General features: G+C 37.8%; 1 long non-coding RNA gene and 1 pseudogene across 1 annotated transcript in view; both read left to right on the plus strand.

Annotated features, from left to right (window-relative positions):
- Positions 1-25,370, plus strand: part of LOC114045377 — an 86,993-nt gene that overhangs the window by 32,204 nt on the left and 29,419 nt on the right. The gene's annotated exons all lie outside the window — the stretch shown is intronic.
- On the plus strand, positions 9,701-9,843 carry LOC114045570 (annotated as a pseudogene).

A 25,370-nucleotide genomic window follows, 5' to 3' on the forward strand; every position in this document is an offset into this window, starting at 1 on the left:
TGAGGAGGTTGATAAACTAAGGAGCCAAAGTGTTCAAAGAGACAGAGGGAGGTATACTCAAGTCCCCGAGTAGTCAGTCAGAGATTGGGATGAAGAAAATTGTGACCCAGGTCCAAAATTCCTAGAGAAAGGAGAGAAAATGACCTGGAAGCCCACAGATTATTGTAACAAAAATTTGGATGAGGGATATAGACAGATGGAATGAACCTCAAAGGAGAAAACATTGCTAGATAATGTTGGCAAAGGAAGATTGACTTGAAGTAGCAACGAGGAGCAAAAAATGTATATTCCTCCTCTCCTCTCAGCCCAGTGTGTCAGGGGGCGTAAGAGAGCAGCCAGTGCTGTAGAGCATGGCCAAGGATTCAGTATTTTCTGGAGAGAACCAGGCATCCATTATCATAAGAAAGTTCAGTGAAGTAAAGAGGCAGGGGACAAACGGAGGTTTAAAAAATATTTTTGATTTTTTTTATTATTCTGAACTTGATGAACAACAACATAAGAACATTTCATATACAAAGGACAAAAAATGAAGATTGAAATGAAACACCAAATGTCCATTGTGTACAGCTTGTTTTTAAAAAGTATGTAATAAATTCAGTACATTAGCTTCAAAGCTGCACTGCCTGTCTGTGTTTCTCTACAGATTTCCTTCTGTTCTCTTCTGTGCAAAAAATCCCCCCCAAAACCAAACCCCAAAACAAAATCAAACCAAAAAACTTCATCAATGCTTTCTTCTCCCCCCTCCCTTTTTTTGGCATCGCTATCAACTTTCCATCCTGTAATTGCCCCCTTCTCCCCTACCCAATTAAAAAAAAATTCCTTTGTAATAAATTGCCATAGTTAAAACAAAATAAATCCACACATTGACCATTTCCAAAATTGTATGTCTCATTCTGCACCACTAGTTCATGAACTCTCTGTTCACAAGTGGAAAGCATGTTTCATCATTTGTCCTCTGGAATTGGGTTTGGTCATTGTATTCTCCAGAAGTCTTTCATAGCTCTTTTTCTCTACGATATTATTGTTACTGTATAAATCGTCCTCCTAATTCTGCTCAATTTACTCTACATCAATTGATAGGTTTCCCTAATCCAATGCTTTTGTAATTTCTTATAGAGCAATAATAAGAAGGAAGGAAGGGAGGGAGGGAGGGAGGGAGGGAGGGAGGAAGGAAGGAAACATTTATTAAGCACCTACTATGAGTCAGGCACTGTGCTAAGCACTTTACAAATATTCCATCTGATACTTATAACAACGCTATGAAGTAGGTGCTAGTATTATTATTATTGTCATTTTAGAGTTGAGAAATCTGGAGCAGAAAGAAGTTAAGTGACTTACTCACAGTCACACAGATAGTAAGTGTACGAGGCTGGGTTTGGATTCAGACCTTCCTGATTCCAGGGAAACCTGTCTGACCACTGCAACACCTAACCACCTCTGTAATATTCCATTATATTCATATATCATGATTTGTTCAGCCATTCCCCAGTTGATGAACACTCCTTTAGTTTCCAGTTCTTTGTTGCAACAAAAAGTACTGCTGTTAATATTTTTGTGCCTGTGGATCCTTTTCCTCTTTCTTTTATCTCTTTTGGCTATATGTTAGTAGTGGTATTACTGGTTTAAAGGCTTTAGTGATTTTGGGGGCATCATTCCAAATTGTCTTCCAGAATGGCAGGATCAATTCACAGCTCCACTAAAAATACATTAGGACGCCTGTCCTCCTCTATCCCCCAAACAGCCATTTTGTTGGTGGTGTTGTTAGCATCCTTTATACCATTCCCCTCAAGCACTATCCCTTCTAATAGTGTGGATGTGGCTTGTAGCTCTCTGTTTCCCAGGATCTTCCAGCAGAAACAAAGAATCGTAGAATTGGTCACTTTAGGATATTAGAATATGGAGTGAGTTTGCCATCTCTAAAGCTCTTCCAATTAGAGGTAGACCAGATCATAGACTGAGACTGGACCTCAGAGGATATCCAGTCTAATGAGGAAACCAAGCCCATCCCATTTTAGGAAGTTTTTCTTTACCCTTACTGTTTAAGCAAAACATACCAAAGCTAAACATACCTAATCTCTCCTTCACACACAGTCTGTCAGGTATTTGAAGACAGCTATCATTCCCTCTAAGTCTTCTCTAGACTAAACATTTTAGTGCCGTTCCTTGGATGGCATGGTTTCTTCTTCCTTTTTCATCCAGGTTATCTTCTTCACTAAATCTTGGACAGGTGTTATAGATGAACAGTGATCTCTGCCTACTCCAATTTGTTGATAATCTGCCTTAAACATGGCGGTCCAAACAGACCAATATTGCAGAAATGATTAGCCTGGATCAAAGTTTGGCAAGATTGTACCTTTCCTCATTTGAAATACTGGTTCTTTTAATTCAACCTAGGTTTGGGGGCTGCTCATCCTACCATTAACTGATATTTTACTAAAAATCCCAGGCACCTAAGTGGTGCAATGGGAAGACTGCTGGGCCTGGAGTCAGGAAGACCTGAGTTCAAATCTAGCCTCAGAAACTTAATAGCTGTGTGATCCTGGGCAAGTCACTTAACCCTGTTTGCCTTAGTTTCCTCATCTGTAAAATAAGCTGGAGAAGGAAATGGCAAACCACTCCAATATCTTTGCAAAGAAAAGCCCAAATGGGGTTACAAAGAATTGGACATGACTGAAAAGACTGAATAACAAAAACTAAAAATCCCAATCTCCCACCTTTTAAATAAAATATGAGCAATTTATTATGAACTAAATATTGTTATGAATTTGACCTTACATCTACATCTAATTAAAATTTCTAAAAGACCTATAGATATCTATAATAACAAATCGGTTGCTGTTTTGTTCCATTGTCTTTGTTCAACCAATTGACTCAGAAATGTCTATATATATTTCCCTTTTCTATAGTTAGTCATTGCCAATGTATATGCTGATATTCTGATTGTTTTCTTCATATTTTATTATTTCATCTATTTCTTTACATGTTTCTTCAAATTTCTCATACTTGTCATTCTTACTTGCATCATAAGGTTCCATTTACTTTTATTTAGCAATGTTCAGACTCTCCCCAATTACTTGATATTGTATTGAGTGCAGGTTTTTGTAATTATATTTATCTTCTAAATCTTCTGCAGTCTGGCTTCTGATCTCCTTATTCACCTGAAATTGTCCTCATCAAAATTATCGTGATCTCTTAATCATCTAATCTGATGCACTTGACATTTGACCAATCAGCTCTTCCTGGATCTTCTCTCCTTACTAGGTTTTCAAGACATTGCTTTCTTGATTCTCTTTCCTTTCATTGGTGACTGCTTCTCAGTCACCTTTGCTGAATCTTCATTTATCTCATATCCACTAAATTTGAATGTCCCTCAAGATTCTACCTTGGACTCTCTTTTTTCTTCAGATTCTCTCATCTGATCATCACATTGGCTCCCATGGGTTTAATTTTTATCTCTATGAAGATATCTCTTGGCTTTAGGTATTCGTCCCTAGACTCTCTCCTGAGTTCCAGTCCTCTCTGTTGTACCTTTTGAATCACATGTCCCGTTGGCGTCTTAAACTCAACATGTCCAAAGAGAAATCGTTATTTACCCTCCTTCTACTCTCCTCTCTCACCCCATTCTCCTCTCTTCCAATCTTCCCTATTACTATCAATGGTACCAACATGCTTCTAGTCACCCAGGCTCAAAAGCTCAGTGTCATCAACAACCACTCACCCTTACTCTCTCCACTTATATAATCTATTGCTCAAATATTGTCATTTCTATCTTCACAACATTTCTCATTTGCATCCTGTTCCCTTCAATCACACATACATGATGGTGGTTCAGGCTGTCATCATTTCTTTCCTGAACTGTTGCAATTGCTGCCTAACTGATCTTTCTGCCTCAAGTCCCTCTCCACTCCCATCTATCCTTCACTCATCTGCCCAAGATAATTTCTTTAAAGTAGAGGCCTGACCATATCACTCCTTCCTCCCCTGCTTAGTGAGCTCCAATGGTTCCAGTTACCTCAGGGATCAAATATAAAGTACTCTGTTTGACATTAAACTCTTCATAGCTAGGTCCCTTCCTATCTTTCTAGTCATCTAGTCATCTACTCTTTATTTCTTTCCATGAACTCTAGGGTCCAGCTACATCAGTCTACTTCCTGTTCCTCATACACTATGTGTTTATCTATCAATGATAGGTCGATATAAATATAATCATATATATTGTTATATATAGTACACATATTCCACATTGTGTGGAATGTACTTTTAAAATACATTTGTATGTTTACTATAAAACATTTTACTATATTATTTTACTATAAAATGTTCACCACAAAACATTTATATGTTTACTATATCTATCTACCTATCTATCATCTCTCTCTCTCTCTCTCTTTCCCCTTCCTCTCCTCCCCCCTCCCCCTTCCTTTCTCTCTCTTAGTGAGAGGTTCATCCAACAAATGTCAATCTGGCCAATTTGTATGTATTTGTATATGTGTGTGTATATGTATATGTAGATGTATATGTATATGTATATTACTATATACTCACCAATATATATTGCTCCATAGTAAGAGTGCTGAATTTAGAGTCAGGAAGACCTGAGTTCCTATCCTTCCTCAAACACTCATCAACTATGTGAGCAAGTCACTTAACCTTGGTCTGCCTTTGTTTTCTCATCTTTAAAATGGTAATAATAATAATACCTCCCTCTGAGTATTGTTGTGAGGATCAAATGAAATAACATGTGCAGTGCTTTGAAAGCCTTCAAGTACTATATAAATACTAACTATATATACTACGTATTGACCATGCAAAATATACAGATATAATATATATTTACTATATAGAATTAGTAGACATTTCATTGGATTGCCAATCCAACAGTATGTCAGTCTGGGAGGTTTTTAATGCACTGTTTTTCTAGTATAAATGGTTAGACCAATCTAATTTGAATTACTGGATTTCATTGAGTATGCTTTGAAACATTCTGTCATTTATAAACAAGGGGTCTTGGAGAACCTTGTCATGGAGGCTCCTTATCTGGCTTGTATTCTGTGAAGGATATTATATCTATATCCAATCTCCACATGAACTCTTTAGGTGATATATATATATATATATATGTTTATAACACATATACATATATGTTTGTGTATATGGGACAGCTAGATGATGCAGTGGATAGAGTGCAGAGTCTGGAGTCAGGAAGACCAGAGGTCAAATATGACCTCAGACACTTAATAGTTTCCTCATCTATAAAATGAGCTAGAGAAGGTAATGGTAAACCACTCCAGTATTTTTGCCAAGAAAACCCCAAATGGGGTCCCAAAGAGTTGGACATGACTGAAATGACTAAACAACAAAACAACTATATGTATATATGTATGTGTATGTGTGCGTGTATGTGTGTATATGTATACATGCATAACATACATATATACATATACACATACGTGTGTGTGTATATATATATAATCACCTAAAGAGTGTATGTGTGTATACATACCACCTAAAGATGGATTGGATATATAGATAAATCTCCCAGATTTTTGCTTGTTATTAATACTTAAGCAGTGTGTTTAACAGTTATCTCCATGCTTGTGTCTGTCATAAAATCTTGAACAAACTTAACATTTGACACATATTGCTTGAAAAGAGCCTTTGAGTTTTTTTTTTTCTTCCACCAAGTCAACTGCTTTTAAAAAATCAACCAACAATAGGCACAGTAAGATCTTTTATTCTCTAGACCTCTCAGGCAGTTGTATGACCGTAAAAATGAGGTATGCTATAGAAATTCATCTGCTATATCTTGCTTTTTCCTTTCTTATATTTTCATCAGGGATATTCTTGATATTATTTCTGTTTCTTTTGACTTTTTTTTGGTTCTTTATGGTGAAGACTTTGATTCAGCTGAAATTACATTGGAGTGCTGGAAAGGGGTGGTGAAAGGTGCCAAGAATCAAATGCTTCCAACTTTTCTGGGCTTTGCTGAAAAAGTCTGGCAAGGATTTTGTTTATATCCCTCTAGCTTTAATATTTGATGATGATGGTATGCTGGGTTGAGTGTAATTGTACTTGTTTCTTGTTGGAATTCAGTCTTCTTATTTTCAAGGTGGAACTTGTTCTTTATATTGTGAGGAAAATTGCCTTTAATAATTTCTTGAAGAATAATGACAGGCTCTTTTATTTTTCAGTGTGTTTGGGGACATTGATAGTTCTGAGACTGAGTCTTGTAAATCTGTCTTGTAGCTTTCATTCTTTTCTTGTGTTGCATCCAAATATTTTTCCAGTTCAGCTCTTTCCTGATCTTGATTCTTCTTATAGATTAGTGTTGCCATGCAGTTGCTGACCCAGAATATATTAATATTGCTGTTTTGAACTTGGATTTCCTGGAAAGTGCTATGTTGAAGTTTCTAGGACCTTTCTAGAAATATTTCTGGAAAAAAAGATGCTGGAAAGAGAGTAATGAAGAGGAAACATTCAGAGCTCCTGCAGTGTTCTACCATCTTGGCACCATGTTTATCATTGACTGACCAAGGAGATGCTGGCTGCACAAGCATTTGGTCCCCCTTGCTATTCTTTGGGTTTAGTTATAGGAGAGGGTGTAAACAGAGAGAAGAAAGAATAATTCCTTATACACAAACAATAAAGAAAGTTCCTTGCACTTTTAGAAAATATAAACCCTTTGGGGCAGATGAGAGCTGACGTCAATTTGGAGGGGGAAAGGGGAGTGTCTTCTGGTTGTGCACCATGGGGGTAGACATTGTTGCTCCTCTAACCCTATTACTTCTTTCAGCAGCAGCTTATGTAGGAGAGAGTGAGGTTGGTGACCTTGCACAGCCCTGCCTCACTTAAATCCAATTCACTTGCAAGTCATGACATCACCTTCCTGATGTCATTGGTCTTCTTCCAGAATGAAGGGCAAACAGCAACGACAACCCTTCACTTTCTCCCAATATTAATACATATTATGTAGTAATATGATTTCAGTATCTCCACTGCATTTATTCTGATTGTTGTTTCCAGTAATGTTTTCACTACTCTTATTTTTATTTTATGTTTTTTTTATTAGCTTCTCCCGATATTTTAGCTACCTTTTTTGACCTCCCTTGAAATACTCTTGAGATATATTCTTTTAATTCTTCCTGAATTTTTTTTTTTTTAAAGCCAGCATTGATATCATCCTTTAATTCCTCCTGGGAATTTTTTTTTCTGAGCTTGGACTTTAATTTCTTGAGGAATTCTATTATCCCATGAAGTTAATCCCTTAGGATTTCTTATTTTGTTTCTGGTACTCCTTTTGAGAGCATTGTTTCTGTAATTTCTACTTGTTCTTCTTCATATTATTAGCCATTCCATTCACTTCCCATTCCTATGACCCTCACAGGCCTCACTCTTCCCTTGCCCCTCCCAAAGTGTCAACCAAATGTAAGTCCTAGATTTCCCACTTAACCTGTCTGAGTTTAAGGAGGTAGTGGGTGTGGAGATTGGTAACAGTCACATTACACTGGCATGACTCATTCTCTGATTATCTTGATCTGGTCTCATCCTGCCTGTCTGGCAAACCACATCTTAGCCTGAAGGACCAAACACTTAAATTCCTCTAGAGTCAGCCTCCTCTGATTTCCTTTACATAGCATACTTATATGAATCCATTCCAAAATAAAACCATAAAGGGTTTTTACAAATACCATTGAGGGGTTCCCTCCCTTACATTCTGGGAGCCTGAAGCAGTCTAAACCCAGGTCTTCTTCACTCTAGTCTCTAACCAGTATAGCCTCTTGGCTGCAATAAAATTAACAAAAACAGGCATTCAAATAAACAAAATAAAAAATAAAACAATGCACAAAACCACAAACTTTAAAGTACTTAAATTAACGTGTAGGTTAATTTAAAAAAGATAATGCCAATAACATTTTATTTGCTTGTGTGTCCTCTTCTGATATCTTTTTTCTTCTGTATATATTACCCAATTTTGTTGCTGTTATTATTTTTCATCATGCTTTCTTTCCTGCTGTCTCATTTGTGATCCCTAAATAACCCCAATCATGACTACAGATATGAATTTTATATATTACATGAAAGGAGACAGTACCAGATCTCAAACTGTATTACAAAGTGGTAATCTGGTACAATGGTACAATCTGGTACAATAGTCTGGTACTGGCTAAGAAATAGAGTGGTGGATTAGTGGAATAGATTAAGCACACAACACACAATAATAAATGATCATAGTAATCTAGTGTTTAATAAATGCAAAAATTCAAGATTTTGGGGCAAGAACTCACTATTTGACAAAAACTACTGGGAAAACTAGAAAGCAGTTTGGCAGAAAACTAGGTATAGATCAATATCTCACACCATATGCAAGATAAGATCAAAATGGCTACGTGATTTAAAAACAAAGGGTGATATTAAAAGCACATTAGGGGATCCTGGAGTAGTTTACCTGTCAGATCTGTGGATAAGGGAAGAATTTATGACCAAACAAGAGATAGAGAGCATTATAGGATGTAAAATAGAGAATTTTGATTACATTAAATTCAAAAGGTTTTGTACAAACAAAACCAATGCAGCCAAGGTTAGAGGGAAAGCTGGAAGCTGGGGAAAAAAATTTATAGCAAATTTTTCTGATAAAGGCATCATTTCTCAAATATATAGGGAACTGAGTTATAATTATAATTAACTATAATATAAATAATTATAATATAATTATAAGAATGCAATTCATTTTCCAATTGATAAATGGTCAAAGGATATGAACAGGCAGTTTTCAGAAGAAATCAAAACTATCCAAAGTCATATGAAAAAATGCTCTAAATCACAATTGAGAAGAGAAATGCACATTAACACAACTTTGGGGTACACCTATCAGATTTGCCACTATGACAAAAAAAGGTAATTGACAAATATTGGAGGGGATGTGAAAAATTGGGACACTAATGTACCACTGGTGGAGTTGTGAATAGATCCAACCATTTTGGAGATCAAAGGGCTATAAAACTGCCTCCCCTTTGACCCAGCAATACCACTATTAGGTCTGTATCCCAAAGAAATCAAAGAAAAAGGAAAAGGTCTTATATGTACAAAAATATTTATAGCAGCTCTTTTGTGGTGGCAAAGAATCAGAAATCGAGGGAATGCCCATCAGTTGGGGAATGGCTGAACAAGTTGTGGTATAGGATCATAATGGAATAGTGTTGTATTTTAGGAAATGATGAGGAGGGTGGCCTCAGAAAACCTGGGAAGACTTATATGAACTCATGCAAAGTGAAATAAACAGATCCAGAACACTGTACACAGTAACAGCAAAATTCTAATAATGATCAACTGTGAAAGACTTAGCTATTCTCAGGAATACAATGATTCAAAACAATTCTGAAGGACTTATGATGAAAAATGTTATCCACCTCCAGAGAAAGAACTGATGGAGTCTGAATGCAGATCAAAGCATACTTTTTAACTTTCTTTATTTTTCTTTATTTTTCTTTTCTTTCTTCTTTTTTTTGTTTGCTCTGTGTTCTCTTTTGCAACATGGCTAATATAGAAATATGTTTTACATGACTTCATATGTATAATCTATATCAAAGTGCTTCCTTCTCAAGGAGTGGGGAGGGAGAGAGGCGATTTGGAAGTCAAAAATGATTTTTAAAAATGCATGTTAAAATTGTTTTTACATGTAATTGAAAAAAATATAATAAAAACATTAAAAAAAAGGAGGGAAGGTTAGCATTTCCCTTGATCAGGAGGGTAAAGGTTCTAGTGACCTTTACAATACATATATAATTAAGGCATTGCCACCTTGTTTGAAGACAACATGGTACAGTATAAGAGTGACAATTTTGGAATGAGACATCCGTGGTTCAAATCCCAGCTCTCCTACTTAAGGCTCCTCTGACTCTGGGCAAGTCATGACCTCTCTAGGTTTCAGTTCTTCATCTAAAAATGAAGAGGGAGAGGGTTAACTAGGTAATTTCTAAGATCCCTTCCACTTCTAAATCTGTGATTTTAAGAAGTACTAACAATCTGCTTCTACAAAGGAATTAGAAAGCCATACATTTTGAAGTACAATTAAATATAATAAATAACGTGCATACACATACCTCTAAGGTACATTTTTGGACTTGGTAAATATGTGGATTTGTTTTGCTTGACCATGCTTGTTTGTTACAACAATTGTATTTTCCTTTTTATGTACTTGGTGGCTAGAGGGGTGCTGGCATAGTACTGCCAAAAAAGAGGAAGTTAAAATAAAAGAAAAGAGGATACTTTCTCTTCCAAGCTTCCCTCAATTCTCAGCTCTTTTTTATGTATTGTCTTCACCTATTAGAATGTAAGTTCCTTGAGGGTAGGGACTATCTTTTTGTTTGTATTTGTATTCCCAGAGTTTAGTACAATGCCTGGTAAATGCTTAATAAATGCTTGTTGACTTGATTGGACAAAAGTCTGGAGGTAACTAGAAGTCTCTTTTAGAATCTCCACAAATTTTATATTCAATGTTTATCAATTCAATATATATCAATCCTTAATCTGTTTAAACCTGATTTTTCTCACTCAATCTCTGAGTTGGAGGAGAATTTAGAGACCAACTAGTCAAGCTGCACCCTAAGATTCACTCTTAGGTCCCACCTAACAAATGATCCTCCAGCCTTTGCCTTTGTTTAAAGACCTCTAGTTAGGGGGAATGACACTATGACTTTCACCTATCTTTCCTCCTTCCCAGCCCCCTCAACTTTTGGATAGCATTAATTTTTAAGTAGTTTTTTTCCTGACATCTATCCTAAATCTGCCTCTCTGTAACTTCTACCCATTGCGTCTAGTCCTGTCTTCATAAGTCAAGTGGGACAACCCAAATCTACCTTTCTTATGACAGCTCTTTAAATCCTTGAAGTCAACTATCCTGTTCCCTCCTAAATAACTAAGGTTTGCAAAGAACCCTGCAAATATTAGTTCATTTTATCTTCAACAACCCTGGGAGAAAAGGAGATAGAGGTGTCATTATCCCAATTTTACAGTTAAGGGGAAAGTGAGGCTGAAAGAGATTAAGTTACTTGCTCGGGTCACAGTTAATAAGTGGTTGAGGTCAAATTTGAATTCAGATCTTCCTGATTCCAGGTCCAGTACTCTGGGCACTTTTATCTTCTCTTCTCCAGGCTCAACAATCCCTATTCCTTTAATGAATCTTCATAAGGCAAGTTCTTAAGCCCTTCACCATCTGATAGCCTTCAAGTGCAGCACTTATTGAGGTAAACACTTGCTCCTACTCAATTTTATTACTTTCCTGTTTTTAAATGCTAGTTTTGGCACAATATTGATTTTGGTTGATTTTTATTGTAGATGACCAGCTCCAGCATTTGTTAAATAGGCTTTTGTCGACTTTATTGTCAACAACTAGTCAATAATTAAAACACTGTTTTTGACAAAAAATGAGTTCGAATTCTGAACAACTAACTTTTGAAACTTAATCTGTATCTCAAGCCATTTGTGGTATGAAAACTCTTTATGTTTTAAAAGCAAAACCAAGCTACCTGCTTCCTTCCCCATTGATTTAAATCAGTCAATCAGTCCTCAGGAATGTAAGTGACTACTATGTGTTAGGCCCTGTGCTAAGTGCTGGGGATACATAGAAAGGCAAAAACAAAACTAAACACAATCCCTGCTCTTCAGGAGCTCACAGTCTAGTGGGGGAGACAACATGTAAATCTGACTATGTGCAAACAAGATATATAAAATAAAGGTAGTTGTTGTCAGAGGAAAGATTAAGGAGGCTTTTTGCCTTGGGACTTTAGCTGAGATTTGAAAGAAGATAGGAGATAAAGATGAAGAGGGAGAAATTTCCAGGCAAGGGGAACAGCCTCTGAAAATGCTCAAAGTTAGGACACGAAGTGTCACGTTTGAGGAACAGCAGAGAGATAAGAGCCTAAAGTTAGTAGGCGACATTATGATAAGACGACAGCATGGTTTTCTCCAGTGGTGTTTAAGAATCTGAAGGCTCGGTGTCCTTGAGCACCTTGGTAGACTGCCTTTTTATGCTAAGTTGTCTTGGACCTGAAGTTATCTTATTCAATGGAAAGACAAGACACATTTATACACATCTTTCTCATCTGTAAAAGAAGGGGAAATCTTAAAATTAAAAATTTGGATCTGGGTGTGGTGTTGCACTCCTGTAGTTTCTGTTGCTGCTACTGGGGAAGCTGAGGCTGGTGGTTTATTAGAGCCCTGGGAGTTCTCAGCAGCAGTAAGGCTATGGCTGACCAAGTGTCTTTACCTGGTCAAGCACCAATATGGTGAGCCAACCCCCAAAACCCCAGCAGAAGACCACCAGGTTGCTGAAGGAAGGGTGAACTGGTCCAGGTATGAACAATGGAGCAGGTTCAAGCTTCCATGCTGTTCAGCACTAGGTTCTGCCCATGAGTGACCACTGTCTAACCCAGGTTAGATAGGGAGACAGTCTCAAAAACATCACCAACAAAAGAATTTAGAAAGTAAAATCTTCCTTAAATGCTATTTAAGTTAAAAAATAAAACAAAGTTTTTTGTTTTGAGATCTATCCTTAATCTGTTCTCATTGTGTACATTTCTCAACTCACTGAGAAAAATGAGTGTATTTCCCATTTAGAAAATTCTATTTCCCAAACGTACCTCAGGACCAGATTTTTTTTTTTTTTTTTTGCTTTTCTGTTCTTTGTCCTCTGAGTGTATGCCCTGAATCTAAGAAATTTGCTTTTTAGATGTAATCTAGCTATAGGGATAGAAAAAGGAAAACAAATCAAAATTTCATTTTAAATAAATGTTTGAACATCAGTAGAAATGGATTGTTTTTGTTTTTTCTTTAGTAAATGTGAGAGCATTTAGTTCCCTGAAAATTAAAAAAACTATGAATTTATTATAATGTATGGAATACCAGACTTGAATTCAAGAAGACCAGAGTTAAATTTGCCTCAGATACATCTTAGCGGTGGGTCTCTGAGCAAGTCACTTTGACCTCCTCCAGTTTCTCCATCTGTAAAATGGGAATAGTAAAAGCATCTGTCTACCAAAGTTGTCGTAAAGATAAAATTGCTAATATTTGTAAAATGCTTTGAAAACCTTAAAGGGCTGTATAAATGTGGCCTATCATTATTATTATTAAGTTTCTTAATTGTGTCTGTTTATCTTAGCAAATGCTTTTATCCTATCAAAAGTTTTTATATGTTTTATTTTTTAAATACAGCGTATTCATTTTTAAAAATTTTGTTTTCAATTCCAAATTCTCTCCCTTCTTCCAGCCCTTCTCCCAAGCATTGAGAAAACAAGAAATATGATACCCATTATACATCTGAAGATATGTAGAATAAATGTTTTCATTAGACATGTTCCCACTCTCCTGCTGTCCCCCCTCCCCCACACATGCAAAAGCAAGAAAAATAAAGGAAAAAATATGCTTCAGTTGGCACTGAGTCCATCAGTTCTCTCTGTGGAGGTGGAGAGCATTTTACATCATGAGTCCTTTGGAGTTGTGGTAGATCATTGCATTGATCAGAGCTACTAAGTATTTCACAGTCGATTAACTTTACAATATTGCTGTTACTATAGATTTTTCTCCTGGTTTTGCTTACTTCACTTTGCTTTAGTTCATGTAAATCAGTTCGATGTAAATTCATGCAAGGTTTTTCTGAAACCATTCCCTTTATCATTTCTTATAGTACAATAATATTCCATCACATTTCTATATCATAACTCATTCAGTCATTTCTCAATTGATGGGCATCCCTTCAGTTTCTAATTCTTTGCCACCACAAAAAAAGATGATGAAAACACAGGGGAAAAATATGAGTTGGCTTACAAATACTTGTGTCCTGTGAAGATATCCTAAATATTAAAGACTTCCACAGTCTGCCCTTCTCAACTACCTTTCTGATTATTTCATATTTCTCCCTTTGTGTACTTTCTGATCTTGTCAAACTGTCCTGTACCTACCCCTCACCCTCCCACTGTTACTGCCTTCTTGAGGTTACCTGCCATCTACATTGTCTATGTCCTGCATATACAATTTTTTGCCTGTTCCTGCTTCTATTAGAATGTGAGTTTCTTGAAGGCAAGGACTGTGTTTTTGCCTTTCTTTTTATACCCAGCACTCAGCACAATGCCTGTCATAAAAGACAGTTCTAGCTTTACACAAATTCACATTATGCGAATTTGCTAATTCAACTTCAATAAAGAATTATTAAAGGAATCTGCATTCCAAAAAACACCTATATTAAGTTTTTAATTATTGATTTATATTTATATTTTATTTGTTATTTATAGTTATTTATTATATTATGCTATATATTATATTATATGTATAATATACTGTATAATTCCATATGTTTAGCACCTGGTGAACATGTATTATATCTTGGTCACAAGTGCTGGTTCCTTTTGGTATCATGGAGATGTTAGGTGCTTATGTAAAGTTGGCTCTAGTTACAATCATGTCACTTTTCCCCAGAGTTGATACTTTCTGTGGCATTATGAACTGGATGGAGAAGACCTGTGAGTTGTGGTTTATTTCAGCATTCTTCTTAGCCTAGAATCCTCCTCCTCTTGAAAGAGGTGATTATCTGGATGCTTGATAGACACATTGGTTTTTCCTGTAATCTGTAGGGTCACAGTTCGTGAAAGGATGGATGCGTTTTTTCTCATTTTCACAGCAAGCACAGGTCACACCAACACAGACAAGGCGTTCTCTTAAAGGTGAGCTGCTGGTGAAGTTCAATCTTTCTGCTAAATTCCAAGAGTCAGAAATGAAGGATACACTGATAGCTAAGAGATCTTTGTCCATTGTTTTGGTGGTTTTTATATTACATGAGCAGGTCCCCTTGGGCTGGTTTTTAGCCTTGTAAAGTTCCTTGTTGATATCTGCATTCTTCACCAATACCATAAATATTTTGTGAAGAAGCTTCCCAACACAGAAACAGAAGTCTGATAGTAGTTACTTGGAGTGATCTGGATCTTAGGACATGTGGGGCCTCCAAATGAAATGTCCAGCCATTTCTGTCCATGCTGATTTGTTTACAATCATCTTGAAAAGTACCCCTTTGGAGATAATGGTACCAATCACAGTGGGGATCCATTGCTGTTGGACACGCTGTACAAGATTGATAATTGTTGCAGTTGGCCACATGAATTCTTCTAATCTCTTTCCCAGATGCTAGGTAGACATAGATATTATTCTATGGGTCAGGAACAAGTTTGTGGAAAACAGGTTTTTCTTCTTTAATTTTATAGATAACTTAGGGGCAATTGGAAGTTAATATAAATATTAGAAATACACACACACACACATACACACACTCACACATATACACTACTTACTGTGCTCTCTCTCTTTCTGTTCCTTGGCTGTGCTCTATGGCCTCCCACTCCCCACCAAAAACAAACAAACAAAAAAACTTAAAAGAAATACCATCCAGGTGAAAGCAGAAGAAGGGATGGGGGGAGAGACCACCACCTCCTTGGCCTTGGCAAGATGGGGTCTTGGCTTGAGATCTCAGGTACAAAGAGAGGAGACCTTAGCGGCACTCTGCCCCCCTGCCCTTGTCTGGTCCCAGCATCTCTGTCTTCCGTCAGTCTTCTGGTAATGTGTGTGTGTCCCCGCCCCAGCTTGTCACCGGTTCTGCTTCTCTCCTGTCTGTGTCTGTGTCTGGCTGCCATGTTTTTGCTCTTTCTTTTCTGGCTAGGCCTGCATGCGGCTGGCCCCAGCCTGGGTCTTCCTCCTTCTGCTCTCACTTCTCTGTCTTTGAACATCTATAAGTGGTAGTCCCCTTCTTTTCCCCCTCCCTCGCTCCCTTCCCCACATCCCACGGCAACTTTGCATTATGTAAAAATCACTTTACAGAGGTCTGCAGAATGGCTCATGTAAAGTGAGAACTGTCTGTAGCAAGCCCTTAATAAATGCTTTGTTGGCTGACTATCAGCTGTTTCTGAAACAGACATTTCATCATCCACCTCTCTAGCTTTGCGAGGGTGGTCCCAGGTGTCTGGAGTACATTTCCTCCTCCAAAACCTTTCTTGATCCTTGTCTTTCTCACTTCCCCTTGAAATTACTTTGGAAAACATTGTGTTTACTTATCCACATACATGTCATATTCCCCAGAAGAATATAGTCTCCTTGAGAACACAGAATGTTCCATTTTTGTCCTTTTATCCCCAACACAGCACAGAATTTGGCACCTAGTAAGTACTTCACACATTTTTGTTGAATTAAATCAACCATGTAATAAACATGGTGAATGAATGACAGCAGTGGACCATAAAAGGCCAAAAGTGTGCTGTCTGCAATTTTTCCCTGGTGAATTTGCACCAGAAGTTCAAAAGAAAATAATTCCAACTATGTAGGATTATGCGACCATTGTTTTAGAATTGAAAGGAATCGTAGAGATCATGTAATCCCACTCCATCCAAATGAGAAAACAGAGGACATGGGAGGGAAGTGATTTATCAAAGGTCTCACAAGTCAAAAGTAGAACTTGGTTTAGAACCTAATTCCTCCGACTCTAAATAGAGCACTCTTTCCAATACTTTATTGTGAGATACAATAAATTAATTGTAGACCTGGATGCATCCTCCAGTTCATATGTTGGTCTCTCCAGATAAGATACTAGAGATGCAAGGTAGTTCAGAAGCTCCTACTAATAGGTTTATATTTGCTAGTCAGATAGATGATGCAGGCATTTTATGAAGTATGATGAGAAAATAACTACATCACATTCCTCCCTTCTACCATCTACCCAGAATATTGTGTTGTTGTTCAGTCATTCAATATGTCCAACTCTTTGGGACCCTGTGGACCATATTTCTATGGGGTTTTCTTGGCAAAGATAGTAGAGTGGTTTGCCATTTCTTCTCCAGTTCATTTTGCAGATGAGGAAACTGAGGCTAACAGGGTTAAGTGACTTGCCCAGGGTAACACAGTCAGTATTTGAAGCCAGATTTGAACTCAGGTATTCCTGACTCTAGGCCCAGTGCTCTATTCACTGAGCCAACTAGCTGTCTCTACCTGGGGCATACTCTCCAATAAATACATATATCATCAGTGGGATTAGTGGCCACATCATATAGGGAACACGTGTGGTCACGGCATTTGTGGAGATGTCAAACATAGTGAGTATGTATAGCCAGAGTATATAAGGGAAAAATCTGCTTATGCTTCTGTTGATGTTATTATTACACTGCTTCTGCTGCTCTCTTGTGGGGGTGTCATTTCTGCTGGGGATGTCATCTCTGACCAATGTGTAGACGTGGCATGAAGTCTGTACTCACTTCTGGTCTTGTGCAGCTACTGTGAGACAGTGTTTCTCTAGTCCTGTGGTCACTGCTGCTTGCTGTCAGAAATGGTTCTTTCAGGCGCCAGATTTTGGAGCTTTTCTCAGTTTCCAGCTTTTGATTTCAGCTGGAGTCCTCAGCACATGTGTTACCTCGTCTTCATTACAGGAAGAATGAGCTGCCTTCTCCTCTCCTTTCCCTTCTTTGTTACATTTTTTTTTTTTGAGGCAATCAGAGTTAAGTGACTTGCCCAGGGTCCCACAGATAGTAAGTATCTGAGGTCACATTCGAACTCAGGTCCTTGACCTTGTGCTTTATCCCCTGTCACTAGCTGCACCTTTGTATTACTTAAGTGCTCAGTTACAGTTTTAAGTTTATAGTTTAAGAAAGACAGAACCCTCACACTCCCAGCAGAAAAACAAAAAACAAAAACCTTAGCAACCTTTCCGCCTATGAAGAAGATCTTTTTGTTCTCAGAGCTTTGGTTGTGATGGGTGTTTCCTCTCTAGGAGAGTCCTCCGCCCAGGCACCAAACTCACTGAGAAACAGAGATCAATCCTAGCTAATGAGTGCCATTAGACATTAAGTCTATCTTATTTGCCTTATTTTCCTAATGATAGTATCTATGGCTAAAGTCTTTAATCTGACTTAGGGTCATAAACTCCTTGTAACTCCCTGTTTAAGTTCTTAATGAGAATCCTGTGACTACATATTCATTTTGTGGGGTTCTGCTAAAGAAACTCTATAGAGCTACTAAATCTAACAAGTTACTATTATTTTTTTTTTTCAGTCTTCAAAATGCTTTGAATTTGTCCAAAGTGGATTTCTCCTGAGTGGGATACTTCTCTCTCTCTCTCTCTCTCTCTCTCTTTCTGGAAACAGAGAAAGAAAAGTTTAGCACCATGCTTGGCACATGGTAGACATTTGATAAAGACTCATTGACTTTCTGAGCAAGCACAAAATCTATAGCCTGAAGGCATGTTCACTGTCTTCTCCCTACCTAGGCACTCCTGCTTTTAATATGTAAAAATAGCAAGAGACCTTTCATCATAATTACCACCTACAAAATTGTGTCCTTAGCAATACCCCAAACAATAGATTCTGAAGCCCATCAATTCGATGACACTCTTGCATATACTGTGCTTGCACTACACTGTGCACATACACAGATGGGCAATAGAGACATATTGATGATGTTTTGGACTGCACATGTTTCACCTCTTCTTTAGGCTTAGGAGTTTCAAGCCAGGGAAGGCTGGTCAGCAATTTTCAGAGAAGCAGTAGAAAGCTAGCAATGGGTCACTTTGACGGTAATAGTATTTGCCAGGACAGTGCCCTGGGGCATTTTATAATACTGGTACCTGGAGTGAAAAGTACTTGAGAGCCACAACCATGTTTTTGTATGTATTCTGCTTTTTGCAGGAAACAGCCTAGTTCAAACATAAAAAAAAAAATAAAGAGGACAGTGGTACTTTCAGGCAGTTGTTTATTGCCACACCACTTAGAGAATCTTGGTGTTTATATAAAATGGCATGAATAGTGTAACTCGAGACAAGTTTAGTTTGGCCTATGCATTGTTAAGTATGACACCGTGGCTATAGCAGAAAAGTATCAAGGTAGAATTTCACGGAGGAGGGGCCTGCCTGGTCATAAGATTAGTTTTCCATGGTTTTTCCTTTTTCTTTTTTCACATGCAAAAACATTTTGTGTTACCCTGGCTTGAACTGAATTTCACAATCCAAGGTACTCAAATACATAGGATAAGTGGTATAGCTGGGGTTGGGATCTCTCTCTGCTAAATCTCTATGACTTACTGGATATATCTTAGAGAGTTACCTGAGACACAGAGGTGACCATCCAGGGTCACATAGCCAGTATCAGAGTCAGGATTTGGACCCAGGTATTCCTAACTCCATTCTATCGCCTACCATATGGCTTTTTTTTTTTTAATCTAAGTTACTATGATTCAAGTATATACATTCAAGAAAGAATGGCAATGTTGCAGATATTAATAGTAGAGTAATGAGGTTTTCATTTTAATGTTTCTAATTTAAATTCAGTATTGATCAAGTGAGTGTTAAGAAATGGATAGTAAATAAGATGTTATACAAAGCTTATTTCCTCATAGTTTGAAGGAGAACAGAGCAGGCTGACTCCAAGGTCGTTGGGTCTTTTCCCACAGCTCTAGTGCACCAAATACAGAGTGATGGGAGCCATCCTCCCTGCGTGCATTTCTGTAGAGAATTTAAAAACAATAATAAAACCAAGGAGTCAGTCTGTTTTTTATCATCGCCATGCACCAGCAGTTCTAAACAATGTCAGGGATAAAATATTCCTCCCTGAAAAAATCTTTTGCTGGTCTAAGTTCTAAACAACTGCTTTGTGACTAGTGGGTACAACACACTGGGAACTAAGTTTACTCACCTTCCTTTTGAGAGGGAATTTGTAACCAGTTGGAATTGTTTGAGGTTGTTTTGGCTCTGCTCATGCCCTTAACCCCTGTGGTACTACATATTCCTGAATTTAAATCATAGATTCAAAATAAGCAATGATAACATAGTGATTTTAAAAGGTGAAGAAATAGAACTAGAATTTCTTTCATTCTGTCATTCTATGTGACCACTTGTAGTTTTTATTTGTGTTTAAAATTTAAAATGTAAACAAAGTGTCCACTGTGACAAGGAATACTTTTGTCTGTGAGGGCAAATTTTATATTGTAGTGAAATATTTTGCTGAATGTGAATAATAGCTTTGAAAATGAAACATATTGTTTTTATTTATTATTTTAATTGATTGTGTTATCTTCCTCCATTAGATTGTAAACTCCTTGAGGTCAGGAATTGTTTCTGTTTTTTTTTTCACATTTGTACTTACTATATACCAGCACTTAACACAGTTCTTGGCACATAGGAGATACTTAATAAATGTTTATTGACTATTATTATTGAATGAATCAAGAAAATAAAACATTTTATCAGTGGTACAATTTAGTAGTTGCCTAAACTAATTTCAGTTTTACTAAAATTCAGTTGTGAAATGGGTTTTTTATAAATCACTATCAAACTTATCTTTTCATTTAAGAATTTTCTTAGTTATTTGTATAGTGTATCTGTTGATTCATGTGAAACAAACTTTTCAAAATTAAAATTAATCGAAAGTGTTCTTTGATCAGCTTCTAGTGAAGACATATAAAACTGGCTCTATTGTCTACTGAACATGAATATATGAATATATGAAGATGATCAATTTTGATAAAGTCATTGTTATTTAATAAAGTTATTGACAAAATTGAGTCCTGAAAATGGAAACTGGAATGTTATTTATTGCTGCAACAGACTAATATGTAGGTAAAAGTTTTTCTTCCTTTGAAAATACATTAATGGAACTTAAAGGCATTAATCCATCATTTTCCCCTTTTTTGTACTGTAATATTTATTTGATTATTTTTTTACTGGTATGATTATGCCAGATCAATAAGAGAAAAATTTTCACCATCTGCATTTTTTCTGGCCATTATTATTATCAATTTCATTTCATGAACAATTTCATTCTATAGAGAGTGAGAATATTAAAAATACCTGCTCTGGGTGTCAGTTACTGAGAATGGGTGGCTCCAGCAAGTCACTGCTTCATAGGTCTATCATGAGGACATGTTCATGTCAAAATATGGAAGGATTGACCTTCATTTCACTTACTAGAAAGTTCTAGCCTTTTTCTGGGAGTATATAAGCTTTTTTTTTTTTTTTCAGGCCATTGGGGTTAAGTGACTTGCCCAGGGGCACATAACTAGTAAGTGTTAAGGGTTTGGTCAGAGATCAGATTTGAACTCAAGTCCTCCTGACTTCAGGGCCTGTTGCTCTATCCACTGCACCACCTAGCTGCCCCATATGAGCTTTGATTCAAGGGATGGGACATGGTATCATGGATTATTCAGTTTTTGATCATTGCCCTGGATGAGGCTGAGCATATCCTTGGTGCATAATCTGCTGCACACAGCAGAGTTGGGAACAGCGGGGGTGGGGGGGGGGGTGCACTCAAGGTGATTTGTGGCTGAGGTGCCTGTCTCCTGAACCTACATGTCTTTACAATAAGCCTCAACAAAAAAGACACAAGTGCCTTACATTGTCACCTGTTTAACTCTAGGCTAGATAACAGGCCCATAAAAAAGCCAAATGCCCTCCACAGGAACCATTATCCTGAACCGAATATAATTTTTTTTGTTGGGCTTTATACTAAAAGATGAAGCAGCTAATGGTGATTTACCAACCATTCATTCACTAAGAAACACTTATTGAGCCTACTATGTGCAAAACACTTTTCTAGGCAAAGAGCAAAAACAATCCTTGTCTTTGCAGAGTTTATAGTTTACTAGGTGCGTATAACTTGCACACATGTTACTATCAGTTTAAAAAGGAATCATCTGCATAGAGAAAATACTTGTATTCGGGTGGAGTTGATTGATATTTTATTAAATCAAGTCATTTCACTTCACTTGAAGTACATGATAAGATGCCCAGTCCATCAATTGCGATCACAGTTCTTAGACTATGATCATATCCCATCCTTTAAATGTGAAGTGTCTTTGAAATCCATTTGATGAAGTGAAATGATGCCAGATAGGAAGTATGTTTCAGTTGAATGGGGGATTTAATTATGCATCTGTTAGTCCTGTTATAGAGTTAGCTGGAATGGAAGAAATCCAGAAACTGGAATGAGTGTGGCTTTTAATTTTTTTTTTCCATTTTTTATTAGTAGTTCTGCTTGGTTTTTGACTCCACATCAAGCCTCCCCCGGGATAAGCTGATCACCTGAAATCTCATCCCCATTCGGATTGACTCAGCTTTTGAGACTCAACACCTTCTCAGTTCCTTCAGTTGCAAACTCCCCCCAAAGCCTTTTTTTTTTAAATAGAGGGCTCAGAACTTTCCAGGTAATTCTTCATTTTCTATCTTCTGCTCCGCTTGGTTTCAACTCCATAAACATCATGCCCCATGTCAGTGCCATGATCTGACACTCCCTGGATAAGCTGCACTCCCTTTCAGCTTCTTTTTGTGTATTGTTTCTCCCTCTTAGACTGTAAGCTCCTTGAGGGCAGGGGCTGTCTTTCTCTTTTCTTATTTGTATCCCCAGGGCTTAGTACAGTGACTGGCACATTGTTGTTATTATTCAGTCATGTCCAACTCCAAGGGACCCAATGGATTTTGTCCATGGGGTTTTCTTGGCAAAGATACTGAAGTGGTTTGCCACTTCCTTCAGTGAGTTCCCATGTTACAGATGAGGAAGTAAGGCAAATAAGGGTTAAGTGACGTGCTCAGGGTCACTCAGTTAGCAAGGGTCTGAGGCCAGGTTCAAACTTAGAACTTCCTGACTCCAGGCTTAGTGCTCTATCCTCTGCACCACCTAGCTGCCCCTTCCTGGCACACAGTAGGCACTTAATAAATGTTTATTGAATTTACCAAATTGAAGTTCCAGAGGAAAAAAAATTGCCTGGGGGGAGGGAGGAAGAATAGGTCTAAGCTTCAGCTCTGGCTAGGTCTCTTTTTTTTCCCCACACTTTGCCTGGAGGAGGCTCTTATGAATTTCAAAGGGTCATTTTTCTGTCACGAGTCCTAGCCTCACCCTTCCACTCCCCCTCCCCCTCGGGACAGAAGGACAGCAGGAGCCCAGAGCACTTTGGACTCAAAGCTCAATACTACACTATGCCTGAGGGGAACTTTCTGACCGCCTACAAAAGGGAGAAAACCTCCAGCAGCTAGGAGCTGAGTTGTCCTTTTGCCTGTGTTCTCTAAGCTTAAGCTCACCTTGCCCTGGATTTTGTACGTATGTGTATGTGTGATAGTTTGTTACAGACATCTGCGGAGAGGGATGTTGTACATAGCCTAACTAGGCAGCTAGGTGACTTAGGGGATAGAGCACTGGGCTTGGAGTCAGGAAGACCTGAGTTCAAATCCAACCTCAGACACTGGCCATGTGACCCTGGGCAAGTCACTTAACCCTATTTGCCTCAGTTTCCTCATCTGTAAAATGAGCTAGAGAAGGAAATGGCAAACCACTCCAGTATCTTTGCCAAGAAAATCCCAAAAGGGGTCGTGAAGAGTTGGACAGGACTGAAACAACAACAAACAAATGTTGTATACTATCTATTTGTTTTGTGCTACCTTAGTAAATATCATTCTAAAAGTTCCTTAAGGCTGGCTGACTAAATTGACTCTCATTTCATAATTTTGGGACGAAGCACAACTATGAAGGTTCAAGTCAGTGGAGTTAGAGAATCACCTGTGACCTCCTAGAAATCTGAAGGTGTAATGTTGCCAGCCTAATGCTATGAAACATGGCTCATCAGTAGGAGTGGAGGTTGGGATAGGATCCTGAGAATTTCCTTGTGCTACACTAGAATCATCAGGAGCTGATGGTATCACCAAGGAGGAGGGTGTAAAGGGAAAGAAGAAGAGGGCCCAAGTCTTCAGGGACACTTATGTTGAGAAAGAGAGAGAGAGACAGAGAGAGAGAGAGAGAGAGAGAGAGAGAGACAGAGAGTTGAAGGATCATGTTAAGTCTCTGGGAGAGTTAAGGTTCATTAGCCCTAAGGACATATCATAAGTCTATATAGTCTCTAGGGAAGATGGGGCTCACGAGAGAGGGAAGGAAAATTGTCTTGAATGTTTGATTTAATGGTTTAGGTGTTAGTTTTTTATATTTTGTGTTCTCTTTTGGGTGAAATAAAACGTGTCCTGCATTCAGTTCATTGTTATCGAATGGTTGCATGGGTATTAAGGAATGGTTAATATACTTCCATAAAAGAATGGCATATCTATTTTCTTCATGTCCTCATCAAGAACAGGTCATTTCAGACTAACCTCATTTCCTTTTCTGACAGAATTGGTCTGCCAGGCTGGTAAGTCAGGGGAATGTTCTAGAAATAAGGTAGCTTGATTAGTAAAGGCACATGACAAAGTTATCCTATTATTCTTGTGGACACAATGAAGAAATGTGGATATAGCAGAGTTAGGAGTTAGAACTGGTTGATTGACTAGATGGCAAGAAAAATTATTTGATCTCATCCTGGAAGAAAGTCTCCAGTACAATATCCCTGGGTATCTGTGCCTCATCCTGTACTGATGAACAGTTTTACCTATGACTTGGATAAAGGCAGAGGTGTCATGCTTATCAATTTTGAGATGAGACAAAAACTAGGGAGGATAGCTAACAAATTGGATGACAAAGTTAGGATCCAAAAATATCCAAGCTAGAATATTAGGCTGGATTCAATTAAGTTAAGTTTAAAAGAGGTATATGTCAAGTTTTACACTCAAGTTTAAAAAAAAAATCTACTTCAGAAGAACAAAGTGGGGGAGATATGCCTAGACCAGAGTTCAACTAGATAGCTCTAAGTTTCCTTCCTTTTTTAAGATTCTGTGGTTCTTGGGCACATCTATACTTAAGCTACAGGGGGATAATAAGAAAAATAGCAAAAGGAACTGAAAAAGAAGAGTCAGACAGGTAGGAAGAAATGCAGAAAAAAGCAAGGTCATAGAAACACCAGGAGGAGGGGATGGGCAATGATGTTCAGTGCTGCAGAAAGGTCAAAGAAGATGAAGTCTAAGAAAAGAATCCTACCTAGATTTGGCAATGAAGAGGTCATTGGTGACCTTTTGATAGATTTGAACCAAAGGAAGATGAAGGCTAAGTAAAGGCTCCTGGATTTATCTATTAAGAGGTCATTGACCTTTAGCAGAGTGTTAAGCTCAGAATCTGCCTCAAACAACTTCGAACAGTTAAGGAATAAGGGGATGGTAATGAAGTGATTGTAACTTAAGGAGGCCACCAATGAACAGTTTGCCTCAAAAGAACTTGCGCTTTTTTTCTAAACTAAGACCTTAATGAGATATTGTGAAATAAGCCCAATAGGGGGCCTAGGACAAGGTTCAGCTTGAACTTTATTCAGAAACTTTAGAAGCTTATATTAAAAGAATGAGAGAGGGGTTTGTAATAGAATCTCTGCCATAGCATATCACAAGCTGAGCATGTGCAGACCACCTGGCAATGAGAACTTGAGTCTGGGAGCCAGCTTGTTGTTGCTAGGGG

The sequence above is a fragment of the Vombatus ursinus genome, unplaced genomic scaffold (assembly GCF_900497805.2).
Source record: "Vombatus ursinus unplaced genomic scaffold, bare-nosed wombat genome assembly UNPS02014778.1, whole genome shotgun sequence".
NCBI classification, from domain to species: domain Eukaryota; kingdom Metazoa; phylum Chordata; class Mammalia; order Diprotodontia; family Vombatidae; genus Vombatus; species Vombatus ursinus.